Source organism: Dermacentor andersoni, chromosome 2 (genome assembly GCF_023375885.2).
Source record: "Dermacentor andersoni chromosome 2, qqDerAnde1_hic_scaffold, whole genome shotgun sequence".
In the NCBI taxonomy this organism is placed as follows: domain Eukaryota; kingdom Metazoa; phylum Arthropoda; class Arachnida; order Ixodida; family Ixodidae; genus Dermacentor; species Dermacentor andersoni.
The window spans coordinates 228403018-228422299 of record NC_092815.1 but is presented as its reverse complement, the minus strand read 5'-3'; positions in this window follow the sequence as shown (position 1 = coordinate 228422299).

The window sequence follows — 19282 nt, the reverse complement described above, 5'->3', positions numbered from 1 at the left end:
GTGTTGATGCTAGTGGTTTTTATGTCACCTGTCATCTGTTTACTACCATTCAAGACACCACGCTAAGTTACTAGGCGTTAGTCCGATGTCGCTGCACTTATTGGCACACTGTCGCCTTGTAATCACATTTTCAACTAAGACTTCCAGGTAGGGACAAATATATGCAATTAATAATGCACAAATCTATTCCCCAATACAAGGCTAAAATTGCTGTGCAAATAACCCATATCGCCGCAGACAGCTCCTCACACGCCAGTTACAAGCACTCTCGTGAGGTAACCTTCCAAGCGCTTCATCGCTAAAGCCCCTAGGCATTACTCATCGCATCGCCATTAGAAGAGCGCCAGCAACGGCTCGCGGATGGCGAGACAGCACGTGTCCCTCGTGCACGCGCACACGGCAGCGCCCGAGTCACCCCGTCCAATGAGAAGTCACGGCGTGGCTCCGGTCTTCGGAGCGCCTGAAAGTGTCCTCGGTGTGGAGATCCAACACGAACGTAGGTAAGAGAACATATACCTATATTACCACATTCCTCAAGGGACGTACTGCCACCGTAAACATAGGCGATATTTAAAGCAAAACCATAGAGCTCGGCACTAGAGGTACACCACAGGGAGCAGTACTTTCTCCTTTCCTCTTTAATACCACCATGAGTGGCTTATCCCGACAGCTCAAAGAGATTCCTCATATCAGGCACGCCATCTGCGCCGATGACGTAACGATTTGGACGTGCACTGGGTCGGATGGAGAAATTTCAGAATCACTGCAGGCAGGGGCTGACGTAGTGCAGAAACACGCTCGTAACAATGGCCTCAGCTGTTCGCGAAAAAATTAGAATTGCTTATAGCCCGGTACGAAAATCCCGCAAATCCGGCTGCCAATATGCCCGCACACATTCAGGTGCAGGTAGCTGGACAACTGGTCCCATCCGTTCCTAAAATCAGAGTGTTAGGATTGTGGATCCAGCAAAACACGCACAACCAAGAAGCCGTAGCACGACTCCAAACTACAGCTGGTCAATTACAGAACCTCCTTGGGAGAGCCTCCAACCGACGGCACGGAGTTAAGGAGAAAGATGCCTGGAGGCTAATCCAGGCTTTTTTTCTGAGCCGAGTTGCGTACGTCTGTCCTTACCTGCATCTCAGAAAGAGGGATTTGGAACGCAATAACGGTCTAATCCGAACGTTATTCAAACAGGCTCTTGGGCTACCAAATTGGACTAATGCGGAGACACGCTTGAGTCTAGGGGTGCATAATAACGTTGAGGAAATCATAGAGGCCCACAAATGGGCTCAAACAGTTCGATTATCCGGCACACACGCGGGACAGCGGATCCTCGACACCTTAAGGTACCGTCCACCCTTAGACATCCCGCAATGACAGCGGATACCTAACACTATCCGGACCGAGATCGTTATCCCCCCGCTTCCGAAAAACATGAGCACTGAAAACAGCGGTAGACGCAAAGCTAGGGCGGCGGCACTCTGGCAATGCTACAAAAACCAACCCGTCAATACGTGGATGCTGCTCGCACCAGTGATGGTCGACACACCATATCCGTCACTAATAGCGACGGACACACCATCAGCTGTGCGACGGTAAACACATCTTCCATTGTGGAGGCGGAAGAGGCCGCCATCGCCATGGGCACCTCCATTCCGGGCAGCAAGGTTATTATATCCGACTCGAAAACAGCGAATCCTAACTACACCTCAGGCTTCATTTCCCCTCGAGCATTCAGAATCATCATCAAAAACCTCAATCAATTGAAGTTGGTGTGGGTGCCCGCTAATGCGGGCAACCCTGGCAATGAGGCCACCCACCTAGCCGCCCGAGCAGCTAGTAACCGGGAGGTGGGCTTGCCCGACGGGGTTGACCGACATAAAGGTATCCACACCAATAACGAAATGACCGTTTATTACCGCGAATCCAGGCGAATATATCCAACCCCGCACGAGACACTGACAAGAATACAGGCCACTAACCTCAGGAGAGTACACACTAGATCTGTACTTAGTCGAAAAAGGCTAGCTGCAATCACTGGTGGTGAATATCCACCAAACTGCAAACATTGTAACTGCCCCCTGGCGGACCAAGATCACATTTTGTGGGGATGCCAAAAGAACCCTCCCCTGAGAGAACTCTTTAGGCGAGCTCCCTCACATGACGAGTGGGAGATGAAGACGAAAACTTCCAAACCGCAAGACCAGATACGGTTGGCGGAATGGGCTGATAGCGTTGCGGCAAAGCAGACGCCAGGCTAGCCCACACCACTGGGAAAGAAACCTCCACTCAAACTTGACAATAAAAGTTTTTTCTCACTCTCGGTGTGGACACGCGGTTCACTGTTGATAAGCTGCTATTAACTCTGCTTGCAAATTGCGTGAAAGTACTTTAGGCTCGAGTTTCCGTGCACAAGTTCGCCGACAATAAACCAGTTTGTTTAGTGTGCTTCATTGAACAGTGCTACATTTCTGGTGGAAATGCGCGGTATGAGTTTGAGTCCCCAGTTCGTAATAGAGCAGAGCACCGACTCTCAGCGATTAGAATCCAGACAACTGACTCCAGTACACCAGCGCACAACCCGCTGCCTCCGTGGAGACCCGCCCGAGTTAGGACTGCCTGTTGCTGCAGCAGTACAGGCAACAGTGACCAGCGACGGTGCGACCATGACCAGCCCGGTGGCATCGTCTCAGCTCATCGTGTACCCACCACGCACGCACCAGTCCTTCCACGGCAATACGTACGAAGATGTGGAAGACTAGTGAGAACATTTCGTGCGAGCCGCAGATTTCAACGGCTGGGACAAGGCAAGGAAGCTTCGCAACGTGTACTTCGCGTTAGAAGAGTCAGCGAGGACGTGGTACGTGAATCATGAAGCGGCGCTATCTTCATGGGAATAATTTCTAAGACGGTTGCTTGCCACGTATGCCACCACCGATCGGCGAGAGAAGGCATAGCACGCTCTCCAAGCTAGAAACCAGCGTACTAACGAGTGCTCGTAACTGGCATGTGGAGAGCTCTCTGTAGCATTACATGGCAATATTACATGAACTCGAAGCAGCAAGTGCTATATATGTTTGCCCATCAACTTACTTAATGAACCGACATCCCTAAATGTTTAAGAGGTTCTTCCGTTTGACGTACGCTTGAAAAATTTGTTGCACAAGGACCAAAAACAGTGGATGCCTTGTTGCACGAAGTGCACGAACAGCGCACAAATAAAAAAAAACCGCGCGAGCACTTCCGCAACTCCGTGCGTACACATGACACACGCACGAACTCGGCGTCTGCCGAGTTCGAGGCCGCGCAGTGCAGAGACCGGCACCAGTCACAAACAGCAAAAAATAGTGACTACCTGGAGTAACAGGATATTTTACGCCAAGGGTATTCACAACTCACAAGCGCAGCATCCACTAGTAAGTTATAAATAGATATGCGGTATTCGATCACGAACTACAGAAACTATAACAAGGTAAAAGCTTTAGAAGCACCGAAAAGTATTGCTAGCATTCCGAGGCGCCAAAGAAAAATCGCATTCGGCCGTCTCATGTTTGACACAAAATTCCTCTTAAGACCATGAAGTACCAGTCACGTAGGATAAAATGGGCCAAAATGCAATCGAAGCTGAATCGCAAGCGATAATAGCACGGTGTTGTTCACGCAATATTCTACGAGTGCGTGGTAGGCCAGGGCACGGAAATACGACGGGCACTTCACCTCATGTCTTGCGCTACCGTACTCGTGATGAACATTAACAAAGAGCCCGTTTGTCAGTTCTCTTGTCTGCAACATTATTGCTAAGCGGAAGCGGGAAATACCACAATGACTGGTATCTAGAGGATATTGGCGATGTGCGGGCGAATTGGCATTCCCGCCTTTCTTCGCATCCTGCAAAACTATAGTTTCAAGCATGACGGCCGATCCCGATGCCAGGCACCCAAAATCAACATTTCGTCTCTTTCATCTTAATACTGCTCTTAACGCCTTAATTACAACATCATTGAAAAGGCCCTCACCTAGTCGTAGCGACATGAAATGAGCTTGAAGAGCAAATTAGTGCCCGACACTCGGCGCTCCCGAACGAAAAATTCAGCTGCTCTCCAACTTAAAATCATACAAACAAATCCCTGCACATGCAGCGCCAAGTAAGACAACAAAGCAACCTACTTACTTGACAAAGGACAGCGCGACCGAAAACAGTGAGAAACACACGACTGCTCACACGAGTACAATTGCGGAACTATGCACAGACCGCTTTCACACGGCAGCCTTGGCTGCAGCTCAGCGGGGCTCAGCTGCTCTACAAATTAAAATCATACAAACAAATCGCTGCACACGGAGTGCGAAGTACGACAACAAAGCACAATACTTGCTTCACAATGGACAGCGCACCCGAAAACAGTGAGAAACACATGACTGTCCAAACGAGAACAATTGCGGAACTATACACAGACCGCATTCACACGGCAGCCACAGCGGCAACCACGGCAGCCTTCACCACACGCTTGGTCATGCGACCGATGTAACGACGGTATCGTATCGCCACCTTGCGCAAGGTTGGATTGTGTTCACGGGCTGTTGAAGCGCCGCGGTGCGAGCGCTTGGTGTGCGCGTCGGCGTGTCGTGCGCGTTGTGCGTTTCTGTCTATCGACAGTGAATCATGTCGCACAGAGCAAGACACCGCCCTCTATTCCGTTGTTCTTTCACGCGCTGGCTCGCTTATATGCCGCCCCGACTCAAACCAGAGCAGTGAGCTGGCCGTTCCCGTTGTGCATTTCGCAGGCCTTTCAGTTCGGACGCTGTCAGTGCCGCATCATTGTGGTTACATAGAGAAATTTCGACAAGAGCGGACACTCCCATAGAGCCCAGCGGACGAATTCACTCTAGTACACCAAGCGGATGGTATTAACACCTTCCGGTTTTGGGCGCGCGCCTTTTGAACGACAGTTGATACACGCCATGTTGGCTCCTCTGAGCGGCGCGGCATTTATTTATTTTTTTCGCTTCTGCTGGACCCCGCGTGGCCTTAGCGTGGAATTGTTTCATCATTTAGTAAAAATGATTCCGAACGACCTATACAAGGCTCCGCCGAATCTGTCAGGTGCAATTTCATAAAGAAAACGCAAAACGTCTTCTGAAATGATGAATTGTTAACTTTGCTCTATATAAATGCTCGTTCCGGGCTTCTGCATTCATCCAAAGTTGTGAAACCAGGTAAGCAGCAGTCGTTGCCTTACGAAGCTCCACCGGATGCCATCAGCTGAAATTAAATTACAAGCATGTATCATATTGGTATATTGACCTAACAGGAGTATTGCGTGTATAGGCGAAACGTGCGTAAGTGTTGAATGAGCGACAATACAGATAAATTCACTTTTACGTACATTTCACAGCAAAGACTCCTCCCAAACAACGCCATCAACTTCAGCCTTTCAGAGCATAAATACATGGGTGACTGCGCATTTCCAAAACAACTTGGCCTCAGTCGACGCGATGGTACGCCAAGTACACAGAGGTGGCTACAACACAGGCTCAGCCAGACCATGTTACACGCTCGCAGAATGCCTTCTAATCGCACTCAAGACAGATTCGTGGGTGCAAAGCCTGTTTTCAGTCGCTCAGAATACATAACTGTCAAGTTCTTGAGCTCCTCCGAGTTATCTTTTACGCGTCTTGCCAGCGCAAACATCACTCGCGTGTTATCACTCTCGGCAATCGCTGGTCGCGTTTTCGACAACCGTGACTACCAAAATAAGGTATATGTTGTTGCAGGGCTATAAAATGCGTCACAAACGTGTCCCACTAAAATTCACTACACGCAAAGCTAACTCACTGTGGCCGGCTTGCTTTTTTGCTAACAGCTTCACAATCCCAGGCGCGGCGAGCATGCCTCAAAATATCTCAAAATGTTACGAATTGAATTACAATACGTTTCGGTTCAGAGAATACGCCACAAACTTCTACCACTAAGATTCAGTACACGCGAAACTAACTGCGCCACAGCCGAGCTGCTTTTCGATAACTGCGCCACTACACCGAGCGCGGCCACTGTGCTTGAAAAGTACCCCAAAAAGTAGCGAAATTAATGTCTGGGGTCAGAGGAAGCGCCAAAACTTGTTCCGCTAAGATTCAGTACACGCGAAACTGCATCACACGGCCAAGGTGCTTATCGTCACAAAGCCAGGTGCGGCGAGCGGGCCCAAAACCTACCGAAGTAAGTTTTATTTATTTCTGGGCTCATACAAAGTGTCGAAACATCTCCCAGTACGAATAATGACCTCAAATTAACTCAAATTAACTACGCTTACACGGCGGAGCTATTTTTCGATAACTGCGTCACTATATAGGTTCAGTTTTGTGCAGTAAGCCTAAATGTGGTTGAAGTGCGTCACAGACTGCCAAAGAAAATTCCTCACCTTTCTGTAGTCCAATAGTGCAGCTGTGCCGTGTCGACATGCAGACGGAACACAAAAGAACGCCGGGAGCCCCAAAAACGGGGCTACATCGAAAAGAGACGGGTCGCCGAGCACGCGAAGTGTACATACACAGCCGGCCTCACTCACTCCTGCGGCTGGCGTGCGTCTATTTGTCGTACAAAAATCCCTCACGTGACCTGATCCTAGGTGCCTAGGGACAGCATCATTTAGGGATTTTTGAGAAGGCACGATGCTGGCGCCGAGCGACGCCGTGGCGTGTTCGTCCTCGGCGTGATCGTTTTCTGGACCGCGCGTTGTTCAACATTGCTCATGTAATCGTGCGTGCGTTGCTTATGTGTTGGTTGTAGGTTCTGTGTTACTTGGTGGAAAGCCGTGAGTAGTGGCGGTGCGGCAATGCGGCTTTGGCCTCGATGAGCTCTGGCACTACAGAATCTGCGTTGTGTGACCCGTGCTTTCTTGAGAACCCGGCGGTGGTGACAATTGAAATATCCAAGTGGATTAGCGCCTCGGCAGCGAAGTTCTGCGAACCGCGATGTGGCGTCGCCGTGTCCGACTTTGCTTAACGGACATCGAGGGATGTGCTGCTCGCTGCAAGTCATGTAAATGCAACTGCGTCGACCGCCCGCTGTTCAGCGCTGAATGTGTGTTTGGTGTGCTGTGCTTGAAACGAGTGGTGCAGCCGGGCAGCGGGGGTGTTTGGAGGAGCAGAGTGGCTTAGGTTTTGCGCGTTCAAAGACATGTGCTCCCGTCTTGGTCTCATTAGCGGCTGTCGCGGGATTGTGGTGTGCTAGCTCCTTGCCTAGTATGAAGTTTACGACGCTAATACACAGCATATTCACGTTTTTCCGCGCTATATGTCATTTGCATGACGGCCGAGTTGAAAACGAGACATGTAGTGTTCTTTGCGTTTGTGTGTTGTAAATTACTTTCTATTGTGGAAGTTCTGGGAGTCTTATTACGCAAGGAGTGCGAACGTAAACAAACACATATGTGTGTCTGAAATTTTGAATTACCCATAATACCCTTTACGACTGATAAGTGGGCTACACGGCCTGTGTGAATCAGCTACCGTATATTGCGACGCTCTTCCGTGTGGTAGACTGATGCATGGTGCGCGTTTATTTCTTACTATTGTAAAAAACCACTTGTTTATTCACTCAATACAAATGTACGGCTTCTTCGCCGCAGTACAGCTTAGTTACGCGGTGAAGCATACTAAATGTGGGAGGGGGGGCCGCTATCAGCCAGCATAGTATGTCCACTTAGGTGACCTGAGAGGCGGCGGGTGCGCGAGTGTATAATTAAAGAAGTCTTATTATGTCCAGTGACAGTGGGCCCTTTTCACTTTTAGTATGCTCCACCGCAGTACATTGCTTAGGCTTCACCGCGACATAATAGTGTATTGCGAGAAAGATAATCGTAAAAGGCCTAATTATGCAACGTTTCTTTTGTAGCTTGCTACACCGCAATACAGGGTTGTAAATAAGAATCGTGCAGTAAAGCGTACTAAGAGTGGAAAGGGCACATAGGTTTACACTGTGCTCATTACTTTCAATTGTGACATAATTTGCAAGTGCATCTGTGCTCGTGGTAAGCTTCATTGACAATTCTTTGTACATTACAAATTAATATTGCAATGAAGCTTACTAAAGCACATTCGCCATTAGGTACGTGTTATTCACCTTCAATGCAGGAGCACAATGCGGATTCTTGCCCCTGCTTTTGGCTGGACTGCACATGCTCTTTGAGAATTGATTCATTGTTCATAAGCGCACTGGTACTTTACTCTAAACTGGAGGGCTCAAGTTGATATGAAAGCACAATTTTTATTAAGGGGACAAGATGTTGCCAAGATGGTTGCAGCACAGCTTCTTTTTTCTACCAGGCACCTTTTCTACTTGAAGCTTCCATTGCAGTGTTTCGAACATCATTGAACCAGCACATGTGCATATAAATATTGGACACTGATTGGGAACATCACCTAAGTTCATGCCCATATATAGTAAAAAGATGTAGCACGACCAGACAAAATAAAAGAAAGGGGTGGGCAGTAGCAATACTAAGTGTTAAATGGTGCTTTATCCTTTCCCTTGAGTTTTCTGTTTTTGTGCTTTTTATGAATCCTCCGCAGTAACCATGCGAGTGCTGAGCTTGAGCTTGTTGGTTTCAAGTCTCATGGTTGTTGCTAACAGAACAGTGTGATAAACGAACAAGGGCTTGGAGGCATCCATTCACCTTGCTTGCCTCATGGTGCTGCTTCATAAGCACCGTGAGCATCCAGGCCAACTAGGAAGGGAGGTTTGTTGCAATTGCTTCTGAACTTTATTGCCACCAAACCAACAGTGCTCTCAATGACAGCTTTTGGACAGTAGAATGCTTGCACCCAGCAAAGTCTTAAGAAGGAGGAATTCAGGATGTGCAAAATAGGCTTTTGAAGCTGGCAGCATTACTGAAGGGGCTTTGCCCATCTGCCCTCTTTATGGATACACAAAGATGATTTCCTCTTTAAGAGGGATTGTTTCAGAGGTCGTTACATGGCAACAGTGTTGGGTGTTTAGTAGCTTGTCTTTGCCCACTGTTAATAACCTGTTCCTTCTCCAGTGCCCCTGTGAAGTGCCTACTTTTTGGACACAATGTGCTCTCCGTGCATTCATGCATTTTTAGCTTGTAAAGACGTCTATTACCCCTTGCCTCAAGCTGGTCTTTGCTGATGTCACCCAAGAAGGCATTGGGGAGTATGGCAATGTACGCTTACAAAACACTGTCGATACCAGTGAAACTAAATTAATGGAGCTGCTGTTCTTTTTTTGTCCACTCCATCCTTGTTAGTTACAATGAGCAATGTCCGAACAGAAGGCATATGTAGTTGGTCGTGCATAGCCTGCGCACTAAGACTTGTTGGCATGTTATGACCTCAGCACAGTGTTAATATGTAAAAACCTTCTGATGTGTTGATGACTTCCTTCTCTTTATCATGCTTTGCCTGGTGGAGCCAGCAAGTGGGTCAACCAGATGTTCAACAGGCTTCCCACTAGTTTTCCCAGAGTCTCCTTACTAGGGTGCTGCTCATAGATATCTGTTTTCTTGACCTTGCACTGCACTTCAACCATGGCCACACCTGCTAAACCTATAGCATGCGATCAAAAAAGTGCTATACATCATGTTGCTCCAAACTCGTAACATGTGCTACAAGGCCTTGAGGAACACCCGCATTTATTTACGCCCTCATCATACTGTATGAAGCTTCGCATGATAAGTGCGACAATTAACATCTGCTGGTTTCTCAGTGTTATTCCTGTCCAGCTTACTGAAAGCTATCCTGAGTGTTTCAAAAAGCAAACGACCGCTGCTAGACAAGAAGTGCTTAAAGCAAGGGTCGCTATAACCACATATGTCACACGAAATGAAGGCCACTGAGTATACAGGCGGTTTACTTCATATCCGACAAGCTTGGTTCTCCCTTTGCTAGTGAGTGAACTCAACTTGCCCCGAATACATGGCCTGTGACAAACTATGTGCCAGATGCTGTGTCCCCTGCAAAGCTGAAGATGTGTATGAGATCCTGACACCCTGCAGCGGCTTCTACACTGGGCAAACAGGCTACTATAAAAACGACTGCCTTTACTAATATGCTAATAACATGAAAACGGGCAGAAATTTGGCTATTCGTTGGACCCAACTGCAGGTGCAAGCCACCCTTCCACCAGATGTGTGTTGTTCACAGAAACTGGAGCTATACAAATGCAGATAAAAACAATGATGTTTGAAAGTAGTAGAGCTGCACTATATTCTGCACAAGCAGTGCTATCTGCAGCACTGGTTCTCTATAGCTACAAATTCATGGCTGCACCACCATGCAAAGGCACTATTCTTGAATTATTAACTTCTATTATATTTATGGTGGCCATATATTGCAATTACATATCATCCACATTGTGTGCAATATGGTTAAATGTCAATTATGATAGCCATTCCTAATCTGAAATGCAACAAAAGAGCAAATATAGGCAACAAATTGCAATTCAAAGAGACAAAAGGCAACCAGTGCACAGGATAAGTGACAGACTTCCTTTTATTGAAAAAGAAACGTGACGTGTCATGCCACCACCAGTGGGTAGCAATCTTTCAAGCTTGGGTGACAGAGGCAAATCTTAGCAAAATGCTACAAGCACACTGTAAAACGGCCTTGGACACAAAAAACCGACATCATATTGTACAGAATGAAAGGGAAAGACTTCATCTAAGAACAGTCTATGGCACCACATGCTTGAAATGGTGTGAAAAATGTTGACATGCCCTACCTATAAAGAAAAAGCAACAAACACAGAAAACACGCCTTAAAATGCAATGTGCAGAGTCTGAAACCAAGAAAAAACAACCCGAAAAAGGTTTCGCTAAGTCTTTCAATGATTAGAATTGTCAAACTGTATCATCACTTCTTAATGAACCTGCACAGCTGAAAAGGAAGGAAGGAAAGCGCAATAGCAGGGCTGCAGAAAATGTCACCGAATAAATATACTTTGCTTACCAACAATACCTGTGGTTTAGTTGTGGTCTGTGTATAAACTAATTGTGTATAAACATTTCTTGTTTAGAATGGCTGAGCGGATAGGGAAAAAATGACCATAAGAGCACCAGGTGTATGCATAGTCTACGCACAAAAAGCCACTGCTTTCTTAGTTTTTTTTCTCTGTATTACTATTCATGAGTATTTAGGTGCCTTATTAGCACTGCTAACATCCCACTGCAAAACACAAAATTGGGCAAGTTGCGGCATAAAGAAAATTGCAGTTTCACTCATAATGTGAAACAATGATGCAGTAGCTGGTGAAATATGCACAGGAAGCTTACTTCATGCAGTGTTTCTGAAGTGAACACTTGCCAATGCAAGTCGGTAATCTCCTTAAAAAGTAAAATAAGTAAGAGTCCTATTTATTTGTGGGAGTTGTGCCTCAGTGTTGAAGTGGAAAGACTCGGCTTTTCTGCCTCCTATTTCATATCCGGACTTAGCCACTGATCTACACCGAAACAACCCTTTAGCTTCTTACTGCTGCATTCGTTTTGGTTTTCTCAAATCTATATTTGGGCTACGCATTAGTATGTCTCGCGCTTTGCTTGAGGAAAACAAGACACCAACAGCTCCATCTAGTAAATCTGAGAAGCCAAGCACTAGAAGAAGATTAATGAAGCAGATGCACCCAATCATTGTCATCACATGCAAGAAGAAAACTTAACATAGGACTGCCTTCACAAGTGGGAAGGTGATGTGCAAGAACTTGAAGGTGTGGATGCCAGCTCTATATACAGTATGCAGACATTGAGCAGGTGTTAGCCAATCTAGGCACCTGTTGGCTAGATCACGCTCTCCGGGATCAGTATTCACCACAACTGTACCTTCAGCAGAGTGGCTGAAATGTAGAATTGTGGACTGCCACTCTTTTGATCGTATGTTTGAATCCTTGCAGCACAATGAGAACTTTATTTGCAATATTCTAGCAAGAAATTCGGGAATTCCAGTGACAACACCAGTAGACATCAGAACAACCAGGGGAGTTAGCCCATAGCAGCTATTGCTGTAAAAGATAAGACTGGCATAAGCACAAGAATTGAGATGTGCATACTACATGCCTTTGTTCTGGTAGTGGTCCACTACTTTGGTGCTACAGTTAATGATCTCCACTGTCACTGGACATCATAAGAGTTCTTTTATTATACACTCGCGCACCCGCCGCCTCTCAGGTCACCTATGTGGACATACTATGCTGGCTGATAGCGGCCCCCTCCCACTTCTAGTATGCTTCACCGCGTATTTTCTGCAAGATGCCCTCTTATCGTTTTGTGAGGACGACGTAAATGCGTTGTGGGCGAGGTTTAAATACATCTGCGATTACTGCATACGAAACTTTGTACCGGAAAAAGTAAAGAAACTAGGGAGAACAAACCCTTGGTTAACCCGAGAACTAATACAATTAAAACGGAAGATCAAGCGTTGCAGGAAGAAAAAGAATAAAAATGCGTCACTAATTACAGAATTAAGCACCTCCCTCAAGCATAAACTGCAAAAAGCAAGAGACACTTGGTCGTTTTGCAACGGAAAATCCTCGAAAATTCTGGCAGTACCTTTCGAATAAGGACAATAAAAAGTTAGACCAAGTAACGGTTGACGGGGAAGTTGTCACGGACAAAAAGCAAATGGCAGACAGGTTCAACCTCCATTTTCAAAGCGTATTTTCCAGTGCTGATGCAAGGATTGATAACACGTCAGTTAGTGATGGCGCAAGCACCACTACCATCTCTTTGGAAGGTGTTACCGAACTTCTATTGCGATTGGATCCAAAAAAATTAGCCGGCCCTGATAACATTCCCGCAGCATTCTTAAAAAGGTATGCAGAAATTCTGGCCAGATTTCTCATCGTAATCTTTCAAAAATCTGTAGAGTCAGGCCTCATACCCCATGACTGGCGTGTTGCACCCGTATTAAAGAAAGGAAATCCATCGGAAATCAATCATTACCGCCCTATATCTCTCACCTCTATTCCTTGCAAACTAATAGAGCATATTATACTCAAATACCTTAACAGCTTTTTAGACACGAATAAAATAATTAGCAACAGGCAACATGGCTTCTGGCAACGTTTTTCCACTACTACACAACTAATTGATACCGTACATAATCTAACAAAAACTCTCGACAGTGGTGGTCAGGTAGATATAATTTTTATAGATTTCTCCAAGGCGTTTCATAGAGTTCCTCACTCCGAATTAATAACCAAAATGAAAGAAATGGGTATCCCTTCCTGTATCATCGCTTGGGTTATGTCATATTTACAAAATAGAAAACAATATGTGGAAATTGATGGCAACTGCTCCCGCTTCTTAGATGTTCACTCTGGTGTTCCTCAGGGCTCAGTCTTGGGGCCTGTTTTATTTAATATATATATTAACGACCTGTTAGGTATTCTGGAACTAAGCACGTCGGCCAGGTTATTCGCCAATGACTGCATTATCTTCAAAAGCATTCATTCTGTATCTGATCAACTTGTCCTAAATTCGAACTTACAGCTCCTTGCAGACTGGTGTAACAAGTGGGATATGACAATTAATTATGATAAAACCGTTTTTATGTGCTACAAATAAGATCAACAAAATGAAATTTACGTATGGCATTGGGGACAACATAATTAGTCAAGTGGAAGAATACAGATACCTGGGCGTGACTTTAACATCTGATCTTAAATGGTCATCCCATATCTCCAACATCTGCTCCTCTGCAAGAAAAAAGCTAGGTCTCTTAAAATATAAATTAGGCAATTCTTCAAGCGTACTTAGACTTCAAGCTTACAAATCAATTGTTAGACCTACTCTTGAATACGCCAGCATAGTATGGGACCCACACACCACAATCAACATAGATAAACTAGAAAAAATCCAGAGATTAGCAGTAAGGTTTATATATAACCGCTATAAGAGAAGGGACTCTCCGTCCGCCATGTTACATCAGGCAGCCCTTGAGCCATTGGCTGAAAGAAGAAAGGCTGCCCGGCTGCGCTTTTTTCACTCCTTGTATTTTCAAAAACTAGGCATTCAGCCACAGGATTACTTTGAAAGGGACACAACCAGGCCCTCACGACATAAAAATAGCCATAGCATCACGCCAATATTTGCCCGCACGAATTTCTTCAAACATTCATTTTTCCCTAAAACAATATCAGACTGGAATTCCCTGCCTCATGACTCACCTCTCCTTTCTTCAACTTCTTGAGAGCCTGTATATAAGTATCTATATGCATGGTTAGAAATGATGATTACTTATTAACTGTGCGTAGTGTGCTTTTTTGTCTATGTACCTGTGTTTGGGGCACGTACTCTAACAAATTGTATTTGCTTTGTAACCTTGTTTAGTTTTGTTATATTTTCTGTATGTAAATTATAACTTCCCCATTGTTGCTGATCCTAAGGCATAGTGCTTACTAACAAATGTATGTACCCTCTCCTGCTTGGACCGATCTGGTCTGCAGTATTTTGTAAATAAATAATAAATAAGTAACTAAGCTGTACTGCGGCGAAGAAGCCGTACATTTGTATTGAGTGACTAAACAAATGGTTTTTACAACAGTACAGAAATAAACGCGCATCATGCATCATTCTACCACACGAAAGAGCGTCGCAACATACGGTAGCTGATTCACACAGGCCGTGTAGCCCACTTATCAGTCGTAAAGGGTATTATGGGTAATTCAAAATTTCAGACACACATATGTGTTTATGTTTACGTTCGCACTCCTTACGTAATAAGACTCCCAGAACCTCCACAATAGAAAGTAATTTACAACACACAAACGCAAAGAACACTACATGTCTCGTTTTCAACTCGGCCGTCATGCAAATGACATATAGCGCGGAAAAACGTGAACATGCTGTGTATTAGCGTCGTAAACTTCATACTAGGCAAGGAGCTAGCACACCACAATCCCGCGACAGCCGCTAATGAGACCAAGACGGGAGCACATGTCTTTGAACGCGCAAACCCTAAGCCACTCTGCTCCTCCAAACACCCCCGCTGCACGGCTGCACCACTCGTTTCAAGCACAGCACACCAAACACACATTCAGCGCTGAACAGCGGGCGGTCGACGCAGTTGCATTTACATGACTTGCAGCGAGCAGCACATCCCTTGATGTCCGTTAAGCAAAGTCGGACACGGCGACGCCACATCGCGGTTCGCAGAACTTCGCTGCCGAGGCGCTAATCCACTTCGATATTTCAATTGTCACAACCGCCGGGTTCTCAAGAAAGCACGGGTCACACAACGCAGATTCTGTAGTGCCAGAGCTCATCGAGGCCAAAGCCGCATTGCCGCACCGCCACTACTCACGGCTTTCCACCAAGTAACACAGAACCTACAACCAAAACATAAGCAACGCACGCACGATTACATGAGCAATGTTGAACTACGCGCGGTCCAGAAAACGATCACGCCGAGGACGAACACGCCACGGCGTCGCTCGGCGCCAGCATCGTGCCTTCTCAAAAATCCCTAAATGATGCTGTCCCTAGGCACCTAGGATCAGGTCACGTGAGGGATTTTTGTACGACAAATAGACGCACGCCTGCGGCTGGTCTGGCGCATGACGTATGCACGCGCGTCTGGCGTGCCGCTAGCTTGTTGCTAGGCAACGCAACAAAAATAAGTTGCAAAGTATACGTTCATTTACACGCAAATCTTTTTACTTTTAGTGGGAAAGAATAAAAAAAATAAAACGTTATCTGTAAGTTTATTTCACATTACTTTTTTCTGATGCTCGTGTCAACTAACAGATGAAGTTGAAACTAGGCGTGACGTGTTTCCTGTTGCCAGTTTTTGAAGAGTGTCCCCTCTTGTTGAATTTCTTCCTCTATGGTGGTTACACGATCGGCGCGTCTGACCATGCGTGTTCACACCAAGCTATGCGCCCAAGCGTGCCGAGACCATACCATTGAGTCCCATGAATATTGAAGCTAATAGCTTAACTGTATCCCGTTGTTTTTGTGCTTGTTACCGAGGTCAGTGGTTGGTCGTAAGTACTGTTGATGTGCAAGGAACACGTTCGTTCGAACTTTTGCTCTCTCGCCAACTATTTTTCTCCCGCTCTCTCTCGTTCTCTCGTTCGCTCGCTCGTTCGGGCTATTCGCTTGCACTGACATTCATCGACGGTGGTTTCTGCACATTGTTTTTGTATACATTGCGCTCACAGTAGAATTCCCCGCAATACTTTCTGCAGAGCACCGTTCCTACAGTAACGGAGGTATGAAGGCATTCCTTCGGTGCCATCGAAACTGATGTTCGCTATTTAACTCCATCCCTTTATTAATGCGTAATATAGAATAAGCCTTATAAATGCACCGCATGAGAATGCTCACAAATTCGAACAGGGGAAAGATTAACATGCCATCGGTAAACTACGTCTGATTGTGTAAGAAACTGAAAAAAAAATGCGGAATAAGTAAACAAATCAATTAGGTCGGGCACTGCGCTCAGTGTGTAGCAGCTCTTTGAAATTTGTTGCATATCCTTCAGTGCCTACGTGCGATGGTAAGTTGTTCCATTCTACAATAGTGCGCGGTATGAATACATTTGCAAAACAATGAGAGTGACATGTGGATCGTTTCCATTTGCACTAGTGGTCATGACAAAAAAATTACTGCAGAGCACTGAAAGAAGTCGTCAGAAAGAATTGAACGATGATAAAGTTTACGAAAAAGCCAAAGCTATTGAAGTAGAGGATGCACTGTCAGAATCAGCACTAAGACCCGCATGGTCTACTGACTGGCAGCGCTCCCCCGAAGTCGATGTGTAGCCGTTGTCCGCGTAACAAAGAGCGGCTTCACTGTTACTACACTCGCGCACCATTCCTTCGTGGCCTGTTGCGGCGTCAACTTGTTTGCAATCGTTCGTCTCTTCTGATATTAGGTAAACACTACAAAAGGCTTCTTCTTCCTTCCCGAACTCATGCTCATGCAGGTCGAATACAGCAGCAATTGACACGAGTGCCGCTTGATAAATGCAGAATTCTCGCGCCGAGAACGGCGCCATCGAAATCCCAGCACGCCAACTGAACAGATACGGCCAGACATAAGAAAACGTTTTCGAAACGTATTCGCTGCTCGTTTTTAAGCTATATTGCATGCGATGTTTTTAATGCGTCGAGTTTGGTTAAAAATCTGCTTGAGACGTTGAATCCATTAATACGAAGTTTTGAAGACTTTGTGTGCTATCTGGGCAGCCGCAGACGAATGATCTTACGGAGCTCCTGAACAAGACCCTCGCCGACATGCTGGCAATGTAGGTCGACGTTGAGCACAAGACGTTGGATGCGGTCCTGCCTTGGGTAACCTTCGCTTATAATCAGGCATTGCAAGAAAGAACTCAAACGACACCGTTCAAGCTAGTTTACGGAAGGAACCCGACAACGGCTTTAGGCGCCATGCTGCTGCACGTCACCGACGAAGAGAATCTCGATGTCGCCGCCTATCTCCAGCACGCCGAAGAAGTCTGACAGCTCGCCCGCCTGCGCATCAAGAATCAGCAGAGGACCCAAAGCCGGCACTACAATCATCGACGACGAAACGTGGAATACGAGCCTGGCGACCGTGTTTGGGTTTCGAACCCGATACGCCGACGAGGACTTGGTCAGAAGCTTTTACGCCGCTGTTTTGGACCCTACAAGACAATCCGATGCATTGGTGCACTCGACTATGAGGTCGTGTCAGACGGCATTTCGCTATCACAGCGGCGCAAGTCACGACCTGAATAGTCCATGTTGTGAAACTTAAGCCGTTCTACCAGCGCCAACCAGCTTCGGAACTTTGCACAGCTGAACTTTGGACTTTGTTGTTCTTGTACTGTATTGCTTTACACTTTCTTTGTTATTTCGTTACTGTGTAACAAGATTCATTTTGTTTTTTGCTCTCTTGTTATGTTCGTAGCAACGGGACGATGTTTTTAGAGAGGGGGACATTGCCGCGTGTACTTGTTTAGCTTTTTCGGGGGACCGCTTTTCACTGTCTAACAAATGTTATCTCTCAGCGAGGGACGCGCCCGCAATTATGGGAAGTTGCTCGAATGTTATAGATTGCCCTATGTGCTTTCTGTTGTCACCGAAGCTTGTATAATGTGATTGCTTGCGCGACGCGAATTGTGTAGAATTTTCTGGAGGACACGTGGGCACCAGCGATTACTCTGGAACCTTCGGCAACTCATGTATAAAAACTGATGCGCTTGACGACCAATGACATTTTCGACCATCATCCACTGTGTTCGCCACTATCGCAGTTCCTTGAGTGTAGCCTGTTTTTAAGAGTCCATGGTCGCCCAATAATAGGCTAGTTTCGTCATTCCCAGTTTTGACGTTTTCTTCATCGTCAGTACGTTTGTATTTTTAAGGGTATTTGGGGCTAGTCAAGCTGCTACGAGCAGCTTTTTTCCCCACTTTACCCCCGCAAAGCTGTATTTAGTTTTTGTGGAAATAAAGCATACATACATACATACGATATTTTTACAATACTGAAAGCAAACGAGTAGGTGTTTAATTTTTCAATTATTTACCGGTTGCCTTTGTGTGGATTGGTATAATGTGGTTATCACCGCCTACAGGTCCAACCCCTTGCAGGCGTCGGCAACCTTCGGCACACGCCGAAGCGTCAAAAGCGTCAAAAGCGTTGGTTTGGAACAAGGTGAAGCGTGACGACGGGTAACGCTTTTGTCTACTGCCGGTGCTAGAGGTTCAGCGACGCGTGGCGAAGCTTCGCCAGCGTGCAGCAATGAGAGGCTGTGACGCGTCGCCGGCGTCAACCAATTGGAGGCTGTGAAGCTTCCGGCTGCAATGCCTGTGATGATCGCCAATGCGAAGATGCTGACACCAACGATCCTGTGAGTACTTTGGATGCACGACAGCGTTTCTGAAAGACGGTGTTGTAAAAGTAGGCCGACAACGACACAAACGACGACGGTGGGTTGTGGCAGTGCGACCTAGATTCGAACCGACTTCGAACGACACCGACAAATCCAACCTGGTCACTGGGTTCCGCCGGTCCCTCAGTGTGATCGTCTGCTAAAACTTCCAACCGAATCGCGATTGTTGCAACGTCTGTGCTTGGTGTATGTGTATTTTGCTGTGCTCGAAACGAATGGAAACATGCTTACAAACCCCCCGAAGTCTGGATAATCAGCACTCCCCTACCGCCGATGTTGCTCGCGTTATGCGTAGGCCTAGCGCGTCCATAGATTTCGTAACTGGCGAGCGAACGAGCACATATGAGAAGCTTTGTCGAAGGAAACGAACTTTCAGTTGCGTTTGGCACTA